General features: G+C 30.3%; 1 protein-coding gene across 2 annotated transcripts in view; it reads right to left on the bottom strand.

Moving 5' to 3' along the window:
• LOC106461819 (NAD-dependent protein deacetylase sirtuin-1-like) overlaps positions 1-2,656 on the bottom strand; it is a 31,212-nt gene extending 28,556 nt beyond the window's left edge. For both annotated transcript variants that reach the window (XM_013921675.2, XM_013921674.2), the window contains exon 1: positions 2,503-2,656. The gene's annotated coding sequence lies outside the window, so the exon portion shown is untranslated. The remainder of the gene's footprint in view (positions 1-2,502) is intronic.
• Positions 2,657-5,979: the final 3,323 nt, after the last annotated feature.

Below are 5,979 nucleotides of genomic sequence, written 5' to 3'. Positions count from 1 at the left end.
AGTTCAATAAAATTTTGAATGCGAGTCAACAAACGAGATGACATGGCCTTTCTCCTGTGACCTGTATCGAAAGGGTTAATACATTGATAGTTGTTTATTGTATTTAGAAACTATTCAATACATTTTGTACAACTGATGCGTAAAAAAACAAATTTTCTTCAGTTTAACTTTTCAAAATTGGGTGTGTGTTATATTTGGACAAATACAGTAGTTCAACACTATCTACATAATACTGTGAAATAGAAAAATGAACACCTTAACAACCTTTACATAAAATCATTTTATGAATTTAAGTTTGGTAGTTTGTATTAAAAATGCATAACTGATGTATACACAATGCATACTGTATGTTAATAAATGATCATTCTATAAAGAAATATTTAAATGTATTAATAAATCAATTTGGCATGATAGGTATAAATCAACTAGAATTATGAATTATCTTAAAGTATCTTAATAAGGTATATTTAGGCAACTGTGTATAAGAAACAAAGGCTTTAGCCTATACCTAATAAGTCTTATGGAAAGTAAACACGTCATAAGGGAGAGAATTGAAATTCATATTTGCTAAAAGAACAAATATGAAACATAATACTTTCGAAAACATTGGTGCAAGGTATTATTAACAAAAATAAACATAAGCACAGTGAGATAAGATTTTCAAACAGAAAAAATGATTAAACTGTAATTAATATTTTAGATGATTTTAAGCATGCAAATAAAATAAACTAGAAACACCATTTTAAAATGTTTTTTATAAACAGCATTTCCAAGCAAAATTTCCACAGATTCACAAACTAAGCTATTATATATATATATAGTAAACCAAATTATACATTTTTTTCAAGCATGAACTACATATTATGTAAAGCAGTGCACCAAAGATCGAGATAGCTTTGTGTGAGAGGAGGTGAGACAGTATTGAAACTTGATGATTTCATAAAGGGCATGTCATATGTTTTTGTTCATCATTATATATATCATATGACTTATTAGGCTGTGAAGTAGAAACATTCCAATCCAAAGGTGCGACTTATATGGTCCACTTATTATAATAGTTACTACTAGCTTAAACAACAACAAAAGTTTGTTGCATAGCGAACTTTTTATATATTCCCAACTTATAAATATTTGATTTACTAGAATAGCATTACTCAAACTGGGGGTTTGCAAGTCATGTCTGAAATTTCATAAATATTTCTAAAAAAGATGATTTATAGAATAAAAAAATGTTTTCATAAAATTAACTTGCGAATTAAAACGTTGAATTTTGGAATACAGCTTTTCACGTATATGGATTTTTTTGTTTTCGCTTGGGGTCCACAAAAAATTTTAAATTAAAAGGGGGTAACCCTCAAATTACTAATGATTGAGAAAACTGTAATAGACTATAGATAAAAGAAGTACACCCAGTAAGTTCATTTCATAACTTATTATTACTGACTTGTGACTATATAAAAAGTCAAGGAGGATGCAATATTTCTACAAAATAAATTTTAGCAAGCATAATTCTTTAGTAGCATAAACTAAATTAATTGCAAATTATTCTTTTCCCCATTAAAATACACAACTTCGATGAGAAAAGAAAGAATTCAAGAGTAATGTATGGGCCTAATTTACTCTTTATAACAAATCCTTGTAACTTAAGTTATCATATAACATCTAAGTTTATAGATTATACTATGGCAGCTCTAATGCCAAAATGTCTTAGAAATGAGAGTAATTCATAATGTGAATTATGTTTGGTTACATCTGTTGAAGTGAATATTAAATTATTATAACAGTAACACATTAGTAATACTATAAATAATATTTTTATTATTAGTGTTAATAAGTTACACTATAAATTCTATTATCAAGATCAAGTTAAACTTAAAACTTGTTTATTGTCGGATATACAGAGTATAACAATTAATGTATATGGTAACAAAGTTCCACCAGGTTAACCTGGCATCATCAGGTACAACTAATTCTTTAATCATGGCTGGAGACGGCTTAAATGGGTAATGAAGAAAAACTTTAATATAAGTTTAACATAACAGCAAATGTACAATGTTTCGACAAGGTTTTGTCATCATCAGGTCTCCAGCCATTATTAATCTGAAAGTGGGTTCCTCGTCATCGAATTTTAATTCTTTAATCATTTATTTTTATTAAGATCATGACTTATTCAAGTTATTGCTATTCTCAGACTTTAGACTTAGAGCTGTATAACTAGTATTAAAAATCTTACATAAAGGAAATTCTAAATATCAAAATTGTTTACAGTTATTATTATTACACAAATCTTAAGTTCATTGGCAACGAGTTTAGATTCGTAATGTAAAAAATAATCAAAACAGAGATGACGTGAACGATCACCAATAATTCGACTACAGCGACACTACACTTCAAATATTGGAAACTAGCTCATAACTTGGCAAGAGGCCAAAAACCCTCCGCCATTTCTAGAAAAGTAGTATCGTGATTTTAACATTGTTGAACAATAAACTGGAATCTTACCGTTAGATGATGCAATATTCGTACAAGACTTAGCTTGTTCTACTGAGAGTAAACTGTGGTGTTCTAAATCACCATTAGAAGTAATACTTTCCTCATTTTCCAACCTAGGTCTTTTATACACGGGAAAATCACATAGATTCGCACAACCTTCTGCCATTTTCGAAGTTATTTAAAAAAAAAAGTTAGGTTAAAACGCACGTACTTTGCGCATGATGACGTCAATGTTTCATCCGGGAATCTCTAAACTGACGCTCGAGGTTACTTCCCATTCGTATTATCACATTGAATAAGGGCAAAATAATTCTGAAGAAATATTTATACATATTACATTTTTCATATTATGCCTGTAAGATGAAACTAAATGCGAAGAACATAAGGTCATGTTAAAAAATGCTAGAATTACATATTATGTATAATCAAAGTAAGTTTGGTTAAAAACGTTTGTTAGAATAAGACTTACCATCTTTTAAATTATAATAAATAAGAACGTAATTTTTATCAACATTTTCTGTTGTAATTGTTTGGATACAAATGCCCCACCCTTTTAGAGAACATTTTAAACACATACACACAAACATATATATATCTATGTTAACATATCCTAAATAGTACCCTGCAAGTTTTTTTTTTTCAGAATTAATACTAATTCACGTGTTTTATAATTTGCACATAACCCTTATGCAACTTCCTATTAAAAAATTAGGGATGGAGTATTATAACATTGTACGATATGTTTAGTCCTAGATCTATGATTGGATTTTATACATTAAGAAGTACGGAATAATCTTCCAAGTTTAAGCGCAAATTACATTTTTGCACCGACGTACGTAATTTGTAATTTTTAACCTAGTATATAACAGTATATATGTTATATACTATGTATATGTACATATATTAAAATACCATATTTCAGAATGACTAGATAAATGCTTTATTTCTTCATTTAATGTAAGTACTTATGTGTAAGGTGGTTTCGTTTATTTTGTTTTTGCGAAAAGCCATACAATGGCTATCTTTGTTTTTGTCCACCGTGGAGAATCGAACAACATATTTTTAACATTATAAGTCTTTAAACTTACTACTGACCCACCGGGGGGATCGTCCACGGTGGATTTTTCAAACATTATTAATAATTCTAAATATTATGCTACCAGTGGAGTTGCAAATAAAAATACAAGATTTAAAATAAAAGATAAAAAGTAAGAACTAAAAGGGACGAAAACATATCCGAACTTATTATTTTAACAATAAAAGTGCTGGCTCTAATTTTTTAATACAATATTCTGTTTTTGCTTTCCTTTCTGTTTCAGGCCCGGCATGGCCAGGTGGTAAGGGCGCTCGACTCGCAATCCCACTATTCGTTGGTAAAAGAGTAGCCCAAGAGTTGGCGGTGGGTGGTGATGACTAGCTGCCTTCCCTCTTGTCTTACACTGCTAAATTAGGGACGGCTAGCGCAGATAGCCCTCGTGTAGCTTTGCACGAAATTCAAAACAAACAAACAAATATTTTTAACGTTTTAATTTAGATGTTACCTAGAAGGCGCATGACGTTACGATTTAGATGGGTGCATTAGTTTAAATATGAGTAAGCAGGTAGTGTCAGCATACCTGTAATTTAGTAAAGTATTCATAACTTAATACGAGAGTTCAGTTCAATTAAGTATTTATTTATTTTAGTGGTGAAAGAGAATCAAGAGAGGTAGTGAGTGATCGCATATATTTAGTGTTTATAATGTATTAAGTTAATCGGTCCGATAACAAAGAAATTCTGTTGAAAGTAAAAACGTTATTTATAAACTTTGATCTGCAACTGTGTACAGGTATTCTGCAGCAAACGTTAAGGAAGAAATATACTAATTTGTTATCATCACGTAAACTGAACTTCGCATTATTTGCACTAAATAATCCAAAAGAACCCACACAACGAAAGAACATGTCATAAGATCTGGTGACAGAAGTGGGATTATTTTGGGGAATATAAAATATGATATCACGAGGCGATATCGGAGAGTTATTAGAGTTAATGAAACACTTAAAAGAAAGTCATGAAGAGACAAATAGAAACTGACAGAAAGCACTGAAAAATGAGTTGAAAATGCAAAGTTTAAATCAATCACACTTATTTCGCGTCCATTCCAACATTCCAACCTAATACACTATTTAATACAAAATATATTCAATTGGAGTATTTGTTCTACACATATTAACACTACTGCTGTGTCACCTGTTATTGCAGAATCGTTCTAAGCTACTCCAGCCATTTCACAATAACTAAATACAGTTCGAAAACTTAGCTGGTCAATTCAACAACATTTCCAGATTGAAAAGCTGACAGACCACGATGGAAAGGTATCATGCAAGGCATTTACCCACTTTCAGTTTGATTTTTATGTTTATATTGTATCATTTTTGTATGCCGTGTCTGTTTATTCTACATTTATTTCATTTTAAGAATGATTTTTACGCTACAAGAATTGGTTGAGTTACAGCAACAATGATCCATGAACGTCATCTTGAACAGCTACAGCCAGGTCACACCATCACTGGCAGAATAAATAATGACAAAACATTTGAGTTATGGCAACAATGTTATATTGATATCTGCATATAACAATATATTAAACAGTTGATATCAACAATAATAAATGTTTCCATATTAATCCATGAACATACTTAAAGTAACAAACAGAAAATAATTCCAACCATTTTTCCGCTTGTAATTCTAGTATTAAACTTAACAAAGATCCCGATTAATGTTTAATGAAGACAGATATTATTAAGGAAATGTAGCAACTCTTAATTATTTATAATTCTTAAATAACAAAGTACACATCAAAAACGTAATTGGTTCTATTTCTATCTGAATGTAAAATATGAAGTTTTTGGAACACCTCACCTAGATGACTTCAATCACATATTCATGCACATTATCTGCTGAGTAAAGAAACTGATCTCAGGCTCCTTAAAAAGGTTTAGGACGATGTTGTTTGGATTGTTCCAGCTATAACACTTCAAAAGATCAACATCATACTTGTCTGATGTATTTTAAAAGTTATGGTTTAAACGCTGAAAGCCGGCAAATTATTGGAAAACTAATAGGCCTCAAAGTTGTTACAGAATAAATTAACTGCAGTTGTTGGTTTTTTTTCGACATTCCTCTTGATTTGTCCATTGCATCTCTAAATCAGAGATGTGTACATTTCAACATATATAACTTCATTTATGGTTAGAATAATATATTTGTAACACTTTGCAAAATACTCTTTTATGCATTGCATTTTATAAGACAACAGAACACCAGAAGATAAACGATGAGAGTGGATTATACAATGTTGTAGATCCAATATTGTTCTTGAAAATACCTACTCTATCATCAATCATACTCAATCGAATGGTCATTATTATGCATTGTTGCCTGACACAGCACTTTACATTGTAAGAAGCTTCTGTGAAGGACAATAAGGTCAGTCTTAGACCA

Source organism: Limulus polyphemus, unplaced genomic scaffold (assembly GCF_000517525.1).
Source record: "Limulus polyphemus unplaced genomic scaffold, Limulus_polyphemus-2.1.2 Scaffold1038, whole genome shotgun sequence".
In the NCBI taxonomy this organism is placed as follows: Eukaryota; Metazoa; Arthropoda; class Merostomata; order Xiphosura; family Limulidae; genus Limulus; species Limulus polyphemus.
Note: the sequence above shows the minus strand (reverse complement) of the source record. Positions and strands in the feature narration are given on the sequence as shown.